Raw genomic sequence first — 15,651 nt, forward strand, 5'->3', positions numbered from 1 at the left:
AGGGCCTGTCCAATAAGGTATTGAGTTGAATACCAGTTATGACCATGTAGCTCAATACAGTATCTGAACAGTAAAGTATATATAATTGCTTGTGACTAACAAAGGAAATTTTCAACTTGCAGCTCAAGAGTGCTAATGACAGACTTGATGGTGAGGAGAAGGGAACCAGGCACCAGAGGAATGCCCTAATCAATACCTTAACTGCATACACCCCAGGAATGGAACGAGGGAAGGATACAGTAACAATTATTGTCAGGGGCAGCTTGAACGCTACAGCTCCTGTTTATCTTTGGCAGCCAGGACAAGTCAGGAACTGTCAAAGCCAGCCTTGCCAGGGACGTGCCACAAATTTAGAGTTGTCATGGAGGCTGCAATAAATATCACATCAATGGACAGTACTACCATCATTTCTCCAATTGTTCCATAATCCGAAGATCCTGAACTTTTTCCTGACCCAGATTACAGGTTTGAAAAATTAACAATCTTGCAAATCAGTTTGTTTGGTTTTTTTTGGGTGGGGGGGGGGCAGTCACAGTAGAGAGGCACTGTGATGTCTGGTCTCTCTTTGGCTGCAAATCCAACATGGCAGAATCCACTTCAAATCAGCTTCATTTCTGTGTAAATCTAACATGTCTATCATATATTATGCAAAAGCTACTGAAAAACACTTTGAAAACTGAAAACACTGTTTTCACAACCTGATAACACCTCTTCAGTGATTTACAAGGAGCCACCAAGATACCCAGACAACTCAGGAGAAGTTATAGGCTTATGTGGCTGTGATTGGAGAAATTGTGCACAGTGCAAGCTTTGCGTTTTGCATCACTAATCTTAGCTTCATAGTGGAGTAGAGCACAGAAGGATTTTCTTTCACCAAAACAGATCCAATCCAGGCTTGCATCTCAGATGTATCTTCTGGCAATTTGTAGCTAAAGTTTCAGGTCTTCTTTTTAAGAAAATCCTCCTCTATACCACTTCAGCATGAAGATAGATAACTGGTGATACAAAATGCAAAGCTTGCACTGTGCATAATTTCTCCAATCATAGCCACCTAAGCTTATAACTTCTTCTGGGTTGTCTGGGTGGCTTGGTGGCTTTCCTCACTCTTCTTCTTCTTGCACAGTCACTCAGTTTTTCAGAACTGTCCGTGCAGATTTACCATAGAGTGCTGTATTGTTTGTATTTCTTCATAATTGATGTAAATAAAGTCCAAAACATTCAGTGGCAGCTTTACCCCCAGAGAGCCTCGTCCACAACTACCACAAAAGACAGGCAGTACACGGTATTAAGAAGAGGGGTATGTAAACTTTTGATCAGGTTCATTTGGGTAGTTTGTGTTGTCATTATGATTTGAAAAGAGTCAACACTGTTGTTTGCCGGTAAATGGCTTCACCCAACCATGAACCATGAGCGAAAAAAAAGTTTTTATCGTTCATATTCTCTGAAAAATGGCCAAAAAAACTAAACTTCTGCCAGGGTATGTAAACGTTTGGCCCCACCTGCATACATATAGATACCAATTAAATAATTATTAAGAAGACTGCACATACGGCTGAGGGTATTTTATATGATATGAGGGTGTTTCTATTCTATAATATCAAAGCTTATGGGCAGATTAGTAGCATAATTTAATTTGCATTGTACAACCCCTGGCAAAAATTATGGAATCACCAGCCTCGGAGGATGTTCATTCAGTTGTTTAATTTTGTAGAAAAAAAGCAGATCACAGACATGACACAAAACTAAAGTCATTTCAAATGGCAACTTTCTGGCTTTAAGAAACACTATAAGAAATCAGGAAAAAAATTGTGGCAGTCAGTAACAGTTACTTTTTTAGACCAAGCAGAGGGAAAAAATATGGAATCACTTAATTCTGAGGAAAAAATTATGGAATCATGAAAAACAAAAGAACGCTCCAACACATCATTAGTATTTCGTTGCACCACCTCTGGCTTTTATAACAGCTTGCAGTCTCTGAGGCATGGACTTAATGAGTGACAAACAGTACTCTTCATCAATCTGGCTCCAACTTTCTCTGATTGCTGTTGCCAGATCAGCTTTGCAGGTTGGAGCCTTGTCATGGACCATTTTCTTCAACTTCCACCAAAGATTTTCAATTGGATTAAGATCCGGACTATTTGCAGGCCATGACATTGACCCTATTGTGTCTTTTTGCAAGGAATGTTTTCACAGTTTTTGCTCTATGGCAAGATGCATTATCATCCTGAAAAATGATTTCATCATCCCCAAACATCCTTTCAATTGATGGGTTAAGAAAAATGTCCAAAATATCAACGTAAACTTGTGCATTTATTGATGATGTAATGACAGCCATCTCCCCAGTGCCTTTACCTGACATGCAGCCCCATATCATCAATGACTGTGGAAATTTACATGTTCTCTTCAAGCAGTCATCTTTATAAATCTCATTGGAACGGCACCAAACAAAAGTTCCAGCATCATCACCTTGCCCAATGCAGATTAGAGATTCATCACTGAATATGACTTTCATCCAGTCATCCACAGTCCACGATTGCTTTTCCTTAGCCCATTGTAACCTTGTTTTTTTTTTTCTGTTTAGGTGTTAATGATGGCTTTTGTTTAGCTTTTCTGTATGTAAATCCCATTTCCTTTAGGCGGTTTCTTACAGTTCGGTCACAGATGTTGACTCCAGTTTCCTCCCATTCGTTCCTCATTTGTTTTGTTGTGCATTTTCGATTTTTGAGACTTATTGCTTTGTTTTCTGTCTTGACACTTTGATGTCTTCCTTGGTCTACCAGTATGTTTGCCTTTAACAGCCTTACCATGTTGTTTGTATTTGGTCCAGAGTTTAGACACAGCTGACTGTGAACAACCAACATCTTTTGCAACAGTGCGTGATGATTTACCCTCTTTTAAGAGTTTGATAATCCTCTCCTTTGTTTCAATTGACATCTCTCGTGTTGGAGCCATGATTCATGTCAGTTCACTTGGTGCAACAGCTCTCCAAGGTGTGATCACTCCTTTTTAGATGCAGACTAATGAGCAGATCTGATTTGATGCAGGTGTTAGTTTTGGGGATGAAAATTTACAGGGTGATTCCATAATTTATTCCTCAGAATTGAGTGAGTCCATATTTTTTTTTTTTTCCTCTGCTTGGTCTAAAAAAGTAACCGTTACTGACTGCCACAATTTTTTTTTATTGATTTCTTATAGTGTTTCTTAAAGCCAGAAAGTTGCCATTTGAAATGACTTTAGTTTTGTGTCGTGTCGTCTGTGATCTGCTTTTTTTTTTTCTACAAAATTAAACAACTGAATGAACATCCTCCAAGGCCGGTGATTCCATAATTTTTGCCAGGGGTTGTACATGGAATATTTTTGATAAAATTTAATTTTACTTCCAGAGAAACTTTTTATCTGGGGATCAAACATTAATTTAAATTAATAATTTTGTATTATTTTTGTATATTTTTTTTATCATGTGAATTTCCTCAGGAAATTTGATTGTAATATGTTTGTGTTAAACTGTTCAGTTTCGCTCTTAAAATATGTGTTCAGTTGCATTGTCGTATCTGACTTTCATACTGAGTCTTCAAATCTGTGATTAAAAACTTCCACAGGAATTTTCTCAGGGAATTTATTGATAGTAATGTTTGTGTTAAAACTGTCCACAGTTTTGCTCTTAAATATGATTTTTATTAATTGTATGTAGATGTCTAAAAGATTGTTGTAGTTTTTGTTTCAAGCGGTGATTTATGTTTAAGTTTAATTTATTTTTGCTCCTAAAATGTGTATTATCAGTTGTATGTAGATCAATAGATGATTTTTTTTTTTTTTTTAGGTTTCATTATTAATTCTAGAAGATTTATTCTTATTATGTCTGAACATTTTTTTTGGAGTAGCATTTGTGGTTTACCGCTTAAGAAATGTTTTGTAACATTGAAAATTTTTCATTTTATGTGCTTTTTGAGCAATGATGTTTAATTCTGTAAAGATGAATTCCTCTGTTATCAATTAAGTGATTTCAAATGTTTCTCCATTATTGATTTTATATGTTCCACAATATAATTCCACATTGCAAGTCACTATTGGAATAAAACCTATTGAATTTTAAAACATTTATAAAGTTTGTTTTACTTATTTTTTTAGTTCTCAATAGGAACAATCACAAAAATTGTAGGTTATTGAGCACGAACATCATATGAACAAAGAATGAGGACAGGTAATGTTCGCGTTCGAACATTCTACAAATGTTCATTTAATGTTCTGCAACTGTTCATATAATGTTTGTGAACACTTGTGAATGTTTGTATAATGTTCATTGAATGTTCGTACGCAAACATTACCTGTCCTCATTCTTTGTTCATATGATGTTCATGCAGTGTTCATGCCATGTTTGCAAATGTTCTTATGCAAACATTCAATGAACATTCAAAGAATGTTTGGTTTCCGGGTGGGAAGGTAGTCCTTGCTTGATATGCCTGAATAATAGACGTGTGAGCTTTGATAAGAAAATATGTAGAACCAAGTATAATGGGTTGGAGCCTCTGGCTGAGTGAGACAATAGATGCCAGAAGAGGATTTGTTACACAAAATGCCAATGTAATGCCTGTGTTTTGCTATGACTAAAAGCTTGTTGTAAGTTGTCTTATGTAACCATTTTAAGTGCCTTGGTTTATATCCAACTCAATGATGTTTGAGTGTCCCTTGCTTTGATATGTAATCCAGCTGATAACTGACCACTTTGTGCGTTAGTATGTAGGAATACCAGCATTTATGTTCACCAGCACTTAAATATATTTGCTGTGTTAGTATTACTTGTACCCTTTAGTTATCCGCATCAACCTTATCAGTAATTTGAGTGATGTTATTTTTGTTTTAAATTTGCAGATGATGATGTCCTGTCAGTAAACAGCACAGGGGTATATTTGGTGAGATGGGACTCTATCGAGTCCCAGAGGAGGGACTGTAGAGACAGGATTTTTGAACTATCAAGTGTTTCCCATCTGAACTGTGTGTCCTCTAGTTGAACTGTCAGGTGTCCTCCATCTGAACTGCTAAAGATGGATTTCATTTGAGCTAATTAGTGCCCCATTAGTCTCTCAGACTGTCAAGTACCTTCCAACCTGGTAGCAGAGCTGCCTGACGCCCAAGCAGTAATGAGCCCTCATGACAGGTGGAGCTGGTAGAAAGTGATGTTTTTTTAAAAATGACAGTTGTAAATCTGTCAACCATAATGGGGGAACTGTCATATAGGAATACTCTACACCTGCTTAGGGTGAAATAAAGGTCGCTTCCATTAGAAAACCATGTTTGAAGAATGAAATAAATAAAATAACAGAGGAGGAGCGATGCCCGCGGGTTTCCTATAAAAAGATGAGCGTGGTTGATACATTTTCAGTCTCTCTAGAGGACTCAGTTTGTACAAGTATTCTGCTCTGCTGAAACTTGAATAAAACTGCGCATTTTATCCTGTCCAAGGCTGAGTTTTTCTAAGTGTTGTGTCTCCTCTCTTGCAAACCACCTGCAGTCATTTTGTGTTATCCAAGAAGGCATTCTGAGACAAACAGAGAGAAGGACCACAACACCGTCCTGCTGTCATTTGGGTGGTTAATTTTCGAAAAAGACGCCGAAAAAATAGTGGGCAGCTTTGCTTAAAGCCGTCTAAAATTAGGACTGGGTCCGATCGCTGCAGCTGTGTGTGTGTGTGTGTGTGTGTGTGTGTGTGTGTGTGTGTGTGTGTGTGTGTGTGTGTGTGTGTGTGTGTGTGTGTGTGTGAGTCAGCTCGCTGCGAGGAGCGAGAGGGGAGGGGCGGGGGAGGAGTATGAACCCCTTCAGTCACTGCAGAGTGAGAGCACGCGCGTTGAACACAGAGTGAAAAACAACACAAACTAAACTAAGGTGCTGCCTTTATTTCTCCCTGGACTGTTCTGACAGGACGTCCTGTTCACACCATGTGCGCGTGGCAGTGACAGTTACTGTATACTGAATTTGTGAGATGACATAAATTGGTCAAAATTCCTTAAAATGAGAATATATGAATGAACAGAATAAAAGTCACACACAGTGTGTTTAAAAAAAAACTGCAGTGATGTTCAGAAGCAGAAATCACATAAAGCAGCTGAGAACTCTGAACTTTAACAGACTGTTATTTTACAAAGATATTTATTTTAGATGACTTAATGTTGTTTTATGTTCAAGCACAAAACTTGACTGAGGAGGAGAAAAAGAGAGGAAATGAGCTCTCGTCAAAATAAAAATACAAGCTGCTGATGTTAATTTTCAGTTATTAGGCTGCAGCTCTGCGTTTCATTTATTTCAAAGCAAGTTACCTCTTATTTGCAAAAATCATGCCACAAATCAGTCTGTATTGTTCAGTTTTTCCTGCACGTTTGTGTATTTTTTCCTTCTTTATGAGTTTAGTGTTTGCGTTTGTTACAAAAAGTTTGAAAAAAACAATAAAATGTTAACACTTTTTTATAGCAGTTCTTTAATTTCAGAAATGGAACAGAAACAACCACAAAAAAGTAGGAACTGTATGTAAAATGAAGATAAAAATAAAAATGTTACATTATTCCCAGTTTCTCCACTCACACCCACAGAAGCCAAACATTCTTCCAGAGTTGTCTTGGTGGCTTCCCTCACTTGTCTTCTTCCAGCATGGACATTTAGTTTTGAGAACTGCCTACCTGACACAGATTTACCATAAAGTACCACACTGTTTGTATTTCTGTATGATCGATATAAATGAAGTCTAAGAAATATCCAGTCACTTGGAAATGTTCATGTTTTCATCCTCTGACATTTCTCAAAAAACTGGCTGTAAAAATTATTAATTAATTCTTACATTTAGAATAAACTGCCCTGTCCAAATCTTTTTTTTTTCTTAGAAAATGCTGCAGGCCTTAAATGTAGGAATGGATATATATTGACAAAAAATAAATAAAAATAAAGCTGACCTCACAAAACATGAAATATGTTGGTTTTATAGAGTCTGCAGTTACAGAAATAGAAGTCAAAGTAAATGACAGGATCATTACGTGTCCACCACCACCACATTTTAAAAAACTATAAGACCACAGGCCATGCATTATTTATGTTTTGGGTCTTTTACTGAAGTTTTTATTTTTTTGGATTAAGGCAATAAGTGCCTCCCTGTATTACCACAGATAAACTCTTCCTGTTGCCGTATTTTCTGAAATAAAACTGCAGAACACTAAAGCCTAAAAACTAAAAGAAGGAAAAAAGGGGAATGGTACAGGAGCAGGAGTCATTCTGAATTGGAGTGGGAGTCATTTTACCAGGAGTGGGACGGGACAGGATTTTTTTTTTTTTAACTCTGGCCCGGGATTGGGATGGGACAGGAATTTTTCTGTGGGAGTGGGACAGGACAGGAGTGAAAATCTACTCCCTTGTCACCCTCTAGTTCCCAGTTCGGAGAGTTTCATTATTTTCTGCAGCTCCTGCAGCAAATAACTGGAGCTGCAGGAGCTCTGGTTTGAGGACCTCCTGTTCCGTTCGCATGCGCACATGTAAACACATAAAAGAAAAAAAAAAACTGGCTGCCTCTCTCCCCTCAAACTCTGTCATAATTGTGTTATAAACCAATCACCATTTGTTTTATTATACATCCGTGTAAATAAAATAATCTTCACAGACGATTCATTCGCGCGCATGTACGTGAAAAAAAAATTGTCTGCCGCTGCTGTCGCTGCTCTCCTCTCTCCCCTCAAACTCTGTCATAATTGTGAAATAAAAGACAAAAAGGGACATAAGTCCTGCTACAGGCTGGCTGCCAGAGACAGGACATGTCCACATCAAAAGCGGAGGCCGTCCACCACATCTTACGGCCCCAGAGTACCCAGAGGGCCCAGAGAGGAAGAGTCTGACACATCAGAGGAGGAGTTTTAAGGTTGATATAAGACTGACTTTTGGTTGTGGAAGTAACTTTTTTTTTGGTGCAAGTAATTTTTTTTGTTACTAGCACCAGTAGTAGGTTAAAAGATGTATTTCGACCCCTGACAAAATCAACTCAATCAATTCTGCAAATACTGATGATTTTTGCTTTACTTGAAATATTATTTTATCTGAGGGAACCAGGCTATCCACGTTGGCAGACTGAGAACTGCTCGACTCAGCATCCAAGAGTCAGCTGGTGGTCTCCGATCACCTACGTCATCCTGTCAGCCGCCATTGTGTAGAACGCCGCCTGTGAGGCCTCACGGTTGATCCCAGATATCCTGGACGTCTTCATGATGCAAGAAGTAGCAATGTGCGCAGTTCCGAAACTACAAAACTTTCATGTACTTTTGTAAGATCATACAAACCTTCTGGGCTTGCTGTTGATTCTTCACAGTTTTGGCAGCTTGATAGAAACTCTTGGCAGGTGTCAGGTCCTTCATGATGCCTCTCATATTTTCTTGGTTTGTGTGGACTGAAATAAATAATGCATATTTCATTGTAGTGACTGTGTGATACCTGTTGGGTATTTTCTCCTCCAAACATTTTTAAAACCTTTAACAAGACAAACAGAGTCAAGAAACACCAGTGAGACAGAAAATCAAATATTACGCGCGGAGTGCGGCCAGGCTGTACACCAAGGCTACACTAAAGTCTGGCCTGCTTTTCCGCTCTTTTTATTAAGAGACGCCCTCATCACATAAACAAGAAACTTGTCCTAAGGGTGGGGGTAATGACGCAAGACAAGTTTCTTCCCATAACATAAACGCATACGTCAAGTGCAGCTGTAAGGAAGAACACTTCAGGTCAGCACATCTCGTTCGTCTGTTGCAGGTATCAGCTGTTCTGCATCTGCCTGAAGTGTCCTGTCTTCCACACTCCTTCACACTAAACACCACATCACAATAGTCAAAACGTTCTCTTGCTCCCAGTCGTTAGAGGCTGCGAAAACAAAGTTATGTTATAACAATAAGTACATCCAGTCCTTCATTCCCAGCTCAGATTGACCCCAGAGTGCTAAAACAAAATTGAATTCTCAGGATTGCATTAAGACAGGTGCAAAACAGCACATCTCCGTTCTCATGAGAAAGAAGACAAAGCTAAAACAAGGTTGAATAACACGTACGTTCTCAGGGTGAAGTGCAAAACAGCACAACACCGTTCTCATGAGAAAGAAGACAAAGCTAAACAAGGTTGAATAACACATACATTCTCAGGGTGAAGTGCAAAACAGCACAACACCGTTCTCATGAGAAAGAAGACAAATGTACAAACGTTTAACAGTGATAACATATATACAAAATCTTTAACATTCCCCTCCTGTTTATCGCCTGTTAAACATACAGTAGGCATCACTCAGCTTAGCACTTCTTTTTGAGATTTTCACTAAGAGGTTCATCATGGTATGTTTTCTCTATAGGCTTACACCCCAGAGGTGATGTCATCATTGTCACCATCATCGGTGTCTGGGTCATCATACTTCCATTGGTCTGGGTACAGGTCAGGAGAGCCATCGTCCTCCTTGTCGTCATCTGTCCCCAGAAGTGGATATGATGCTGGACCCCCTCCTGGTCCTGGACTTATTGCTGTGGTTATCATTCTATTTACAAGGCCTCGGAGACATGGAATACAACAACATCCACACAATGTTAGAATTGCAGCAAATACTGCTATAGACACTAATAGTGAAGAAATCAAAGACCTCCATTTTCCCATCCCTTCCAGCCACCAATCCCAGCCTTCGGTGTTTACTCCACTGTGCTCTTTCATCTTCCTGTTCAACGTTCTCAGCCCGTCAATGGCTTGAGTGAGACTGCCGTCTGCAGCTGTGTTGTTGGGAATGAATGTGCAGCATTGTTCTCCGAACATGGCACAAACACCTCCTTTCTCTGCCAACAACATATCCAGAGCAATGCGATTCTGGAAGGCCATAAGGGACGTGGCTTCTAACTGTGAATGGACAGCCTTAAATCCTTCCTCAGTCCAATTTCCTAATTTCTGTACATTGTAGTGGATGTAGTTTATTCTGTCCACGTTTTTATTAATGGAGCACCACCAACAGATGGAAGATTCGAATCCAGCTGCTATTTGATTAACCAGTTTATACTCGTCAGGCACTCCCCTGGGGACTCCTATTGCGTCAATATATGTTGGATTTCCCACTCCTTTCCAATCTCTTTTCACTCTATGTCTGGCTACGTCTTTCTGCCAATCTTCAGGAATAAGAGAGGCTGCATATGTCGTAACGTCTTCAGGGGTCATGGGTATGGCTTCAACTGGTAACAATAATGATATTAATGCACAATAACCTGACACATTTCGTGGCAGTCTGTCAAAGATTCTGTTATCCCCACACCACCACCATACGTCACTCCTCCCGACAGGTTTGAATGTGGGAGTACTATGGACCACATTCTTACACCAGGCGGTGTGGTTTAAGCTACCCAAAGTCTTACTTGTCCCTGTCAAGTGTACACATGTATGGTTAGCATGCCCAACTTTGCTTGAGAATAAAGGTTTAATCTTAGTCAATTTGGTCACTGGATAGATCTTGTCCCACTTAGAACATTTGTTGTTTGCCGCAATGTATGTCTGTGTCATAGCAGTCAGTAGACAGTCTTTGGGTAATGCTGCCGGTATTACCTGTAATATAGGTCTGGGTCCCATACACACAACACAGTCCTTCTTTGCTGCTAGTCCTGCTTGTTCTGCCATTAAAAGCCAATTGTTATTTTGTCCACTAATTCCTGTAGTTACTAGGAACCAGTCATCTGCCTTCACGTCTTTTGTGCCTTGTACAGACACCCCCTTTGCTTGTATGGGCACCCCCTTTGCTTGTATGGACACCCCCTTTGACGTACTTAAGTCGGTCAATATTGGTTGCTGTACTCTATCTGTTTCACAGAGGAAGAAATGGAAATACGGATCTTTTCCTTGTTTGTATACCCAAAGGAGGAACAACCAACAGTCTCCCTCTATATCAGGTGGGAATATGGTTCCTTTTTCTGTGGTATTCACCACTATAGACAGCTTATCATCTGTTTGATACATTTTGAGACTTTGACTCTGGTACTTAGCCCACTCGGTTTGTGCCCATCTTGGTGTCCATCTACTCCATTCATCGGCTACCAACGTTTCCCATCTCCTATCTTGTTGATCGTTGGTCATATACCATGAGAAACTATTTCCGTAATTAGTCCCTCTGTCACCATCCGGCATTCCATGGATAAGAGCACTATATGGTACAGAGATGATCACAGAAGTATTTCTAGGAATGCAGGCCTGTACACCAAATCGGTATGCATTATTCCCATCACAGCTATGTACTGTGGCATTGATTATCGGACTGGGGTCTTTGTTACTTCTTTTTGGTCTCTGCAATCTGTGGATGTGATCCTTATTATCATGTCCCGTGCTCATGGCTTTTAATAATAATACCAATTCAAAAAAGAAAAGTAGCATAACAAGGACTGTCCGTGGGGTCCAGAAACCCCCTTTCTTTTTATCTTTTTCTTTCGCCATTTCTGCACACTACAGCACACCTATGTTCAGAACAGTGGCTTCTTAATGTCTTCTGCTAGCTTTCGTGTCTAACCTGGATCTTAACACCAAGCTCACACACTATTACTAGTCTTGTCCTACTGTTCTTACTGTTTGTCTGTGTCTGCAGAAATGACTTTCTTACAGTGAGTTAAATGAATCCATGTACTTCTTTCCCCAATTTTCAAAGCTGTGGGTGTTGTGAGTAGTACTTGATAGGGCCCTTCCCATTTAGGTGAATGCCAGTGTTTTCTCTTGATGCTTCTTATCAACACCCAGTCTCCAGGTACCACTTTAGGGTCCTCCTGTGGAGAAATGGGATCATCAGTGTTTGGAACTCTCCCTCGTTGTCCTTCTAACATTTTTCTCATGTAATCCGCCAAATTGGCTTCCTCAGGTACATCCCAAATTTGTCCATAATATGGCAATCGATATTTTCTGCCAAACAATGTTTCATACGGTGTCAACCCCATGGTACTAGTTATGTTTATATACATTTTTACCAAATCTACACAATGTGTCCATGGTCTGCCTGTTTCCTCCATTGTCTTTCTAAGTCTGTTTTTTACTGTTCCATTCATCCTTTCCACTAATCCGGCGCTTTGTGGATGATAAGCACAATGATTTTTGAGATTAACCTGTAGTGCTTCTCCTACGTATTGCACTATTGCATTAACAAAATGCGCTCCGTTATCTGAATAGACTGTTTCTGGTATTCCAAATCGTGGGATGATGTCTTTGCATAATGCTTTAGCCACTGTAAGTGAATCTGCATGTTTTGTAGGGAACAATTCTACCCATTTTGAGAAGGCATCAATTATGACTAAACAAAATTCCTTCCCTTCATGTTTACTCAGCTGTATATAATCCATATGAATCACTTGAAAGGGATATTGTGGTGTTGGAAATTTACCTCTTTGGGGTCTCAAATTGCCTTGTGAGTTGTGTTTTGCACATATCATGCATGCTCTACAATGCTGTTTTGCATATGCATCGAACCCATAAAGACAAAAAATAGATTGCAATTGCGATATCATACCCCCTGATGAGACATGCGTCACGCCATGGCTCATAATAGCTGCCCATTTAAACATATTTTTTGGCAATATGGGTTTCTTTTGTGGTCATACGTACAAGTCATTTGCATACGTAGCGCCTTTAGCTATCCACATTTGTTTTTCTCTGTCTGTTGCCTGCTGTTGCATATCAGCAAGCAGTGTACGACCTATATACAAATCTGGAGTTGTTTCCTGTATAACAAAAATAGAAGAAGCTGCTGCTGCCTCTTTTGCTACTCTGTCAGCAAAATCATTTCCTTTTGAAACACTGTCAGAGCCTTTAGTGTGAGCCGCACATTTGCATATAGCAATTTGTTGAGGCAACTTCACAGCTTGCAGTAGGGCAGTTAGGAGAGTGGCATGAGTCACTGGCTTTCCAGATGATGTCACCATTCCACGCTCCTCCCACAGTTTTGCAAACACATGCACTGTGCTGAAAGCGTACTGGCTGTCTGTATAAATTGATACGGCCGTACCTTGAAACAGATAGCAAGCTGCAGTTAAAGCAACTAATTCAGCTGCTTGTGCTGAAAATGACGATGGCAATGAAGCAGAATCTAATACTTCTGAATTTGTGACGACAGCATATCCAGATTGTGTTTGTCCATAAGCATTTTTGGTGGAAGAACCATCCACATACACGATTGTACTGTTTGGGATGGGTGTGTCCCGGAGGTCTGGGCGTGCTTTTGTACAAACTGTTGCTACATCAAGACAATTGTGCGGCTCACCATCCTCAGGTAAAGGTATCAATGTGGAGGGATTCAATGTTGTACAGCGCTCTATCGTAAGGTGTGGCTGTGATAATAGCAAGGACATGCACGAAAGATGTCTTGCTGGGGACAAAAGGCTCATGTTTGTCTGCAACAAAAGTGCAGAGACTGCATGTGGAACTTTCAATGTCAACTGATGGAATAGAACAACATTACTGCTACTTTGAACAGCCATAGAGGCCGCAACAACAGCCTGTACGCATGGTGGTAAAGCACTTGCTACTGCATCCAATTTAGATGAGTAGTAGGCAACTGGCCTCAATTTTGAGCCATACACTTGAACCAAAACACTAGTCATGAACTTATTCTTACAATCAACTGTTTGAGTAAATGGTTTACTATAATCTGGTAGTGCCAAAACTGTGGATGACACTAATGTTGGTTTTACTTTTACAAAGGCTTCCTCAGCATCTTTGTTCCATTCCAACACGGTTGACATTGAAATATCATCTTTGTACATCAAATCAGAAAGTGGACTAGTCAACTCTGCATAGCAAGGAATCCATGCCCTGCAGTAATTTGTCAATCCAAGAAATGACATCATCTGCTTTTTGGTTTGTGGTTTTGGAGCGTGCAAAATTGCTTCCTTCCTGTCAGACAGGATCGTGCGCCCTGTGGCTGATAACTCATGTCCTAAATATTTTACTTTATCCCTACACAACTGAACTTTGTTTCTACTCACTCTGTGGCCATTGTCAAATAAGAAACATAATAATGCTACTGTGTCAGTTATGCAGTTTTCTCGTGTGTCAGAGGCAATCAAAATGTCATCAACATACACTAATAGTTGGCTATCTGCCGGTGGAACGAAATTGGCTAAACATGCTGACATGACTTGAGAATAAATAGTTGGACTCTCTGCGTAACCCTGCGGTAATCTGGTGAATGTATATCGTTGTCCTTATGTCAATTACTGAGAAACTATTAGAATTTGGTCTCAGCGAATTTAACAAGGTGTGTGGATCTGGGACACATGGTGCTCTTTTAATCACAGCAGCATTTACTGCCTGCAGATCTTGAATCATTCTCCACCCCACTGAGGGCGGAGCCTTTTTCACAGGAAATATGGGTGTGGTTCAGTGGTAGAATTCTCGCCTGCCATGCGAGAGGTCCCGGGTTCAACTCCCGGACGAGCCCCCAGTCAATGTTGGGTATTTTCTCCTCCAAACATTTTTAAAACCTTTAACAAGACAAACAGAGTCAAGAAACACCAGTGAGACAGAAAATCAAATATTACGCGCGGAGTGCGGCCAGGCTGTACACCAAGGCTACACTAAAGTCTGGCCTGCTTTTCCGCTCTTTTTATTAAGAGACGCCCTCATCACATAAACAAGAAACTTGTCCTAAGGGTGGGGGTAATGACGCAAGACAAGTTTCTTCCCATAACATAAACGCATACGTCAAGTGCAGCTGTAAGGAAGAACACTTCAGGTCAGCACATCTCGTTCGTCTGTTGCAGGTATCAGCTGTTCTGCATCTGCCTGAAGTGTCCTGTCTTCCACACTCCTTCACACTAAACACCACATCACAATAGTCAAAACGTTCTCTTGCTCCCAGTCGTTAGAGGCTGCGAAAACAAAGTTATGTTATAACAATAAGTACATCCAGTCCTTCATTCCCAGCTCAGATTGACCCCAGAGTGCTAAAACAAAATTGAATTCTCAGGATTGCATTAAGACAGGTGCAAAACAGCACATCTCCGTTCTCATGAGAAAGAAGACAAAGCTAAAACAAGGTTGAATAACACATACATTCTCAGGGTGAAGTGCAAAACAGCACAACACCGTTCTCATGAGAAAGAAGACAAATGTACAAACGTTTAACAGTGATAACATATATACAAAATCTTTAACAATACCTCAGTGATATCAAAATAATTTATGACTGAAAATAAATGTGAATTGTTCTTAACAATGAGTTTGGTTGTTCAGCAAAAGAACGTGGTTCTTTTGGAACAATCTCAGGATCTTCAAGACTAATGCCAGCCAATATTTCTTGGAAATCTTGGGGGGGGGTGGGGGGATATAAATTGCTGCAGTGAGGCCCGCAACATCTGATATTGCACACATCTCTGCATGTTGCCATTGGACTGACTAAAATCCCCATCCTCCCCCCAAATATATATAAATAATTTTTTTCCAGGCCGTAATTTTTTTTTTCCAAAAGAGAGTTTACTTGTTTGAGAGGTCACTCTCACACTGAGGTGCAAATATACAGATATGACTCAAGAAAATATTTTATATTTAGTTGTAACTTTGTGGAACAGCCTCCCTCATCATGTGGTAAATGCTCCAAGTGTTATAATGTCAAAGGAATACTGTGATTATTTTTTGGTGTTTGAT

The 15,651-nt window shown here is 39.9% G+C and overlaps 1 non-coding gene across 1 annotated transcript; it reads left to right on the forward strand.

The window, feature by feature from the left end:
• Nucleotides 1-14,376: 14,376 nt before the first annotated feature.
• On the forward strand, nucleotides 14,377-14,447 carry trnag-gcc. Its single transcript has one exon. It is a non-coding gene; the product is annotated as a tRNA-Gly (tRNA).
• Nucleotides 14,448-15,651: the final 1,204 nt, after the last annotated feature.

This window comes from Thalassophryne amazonica, chromosome 1 (genome assembly GCF_902500255.1).
Source record: "Thalassophryne amazonica chromosome 1, fThaAma1.1, whole genome shotgun sequence".
Classification (NCBI taxonomy): Eukaryota; Metazoa; Chordata; class Actinopteri; order Batrachoidiformes; family Batrachoididae; genus Thalassophryne; species Thalassophryne amazonica.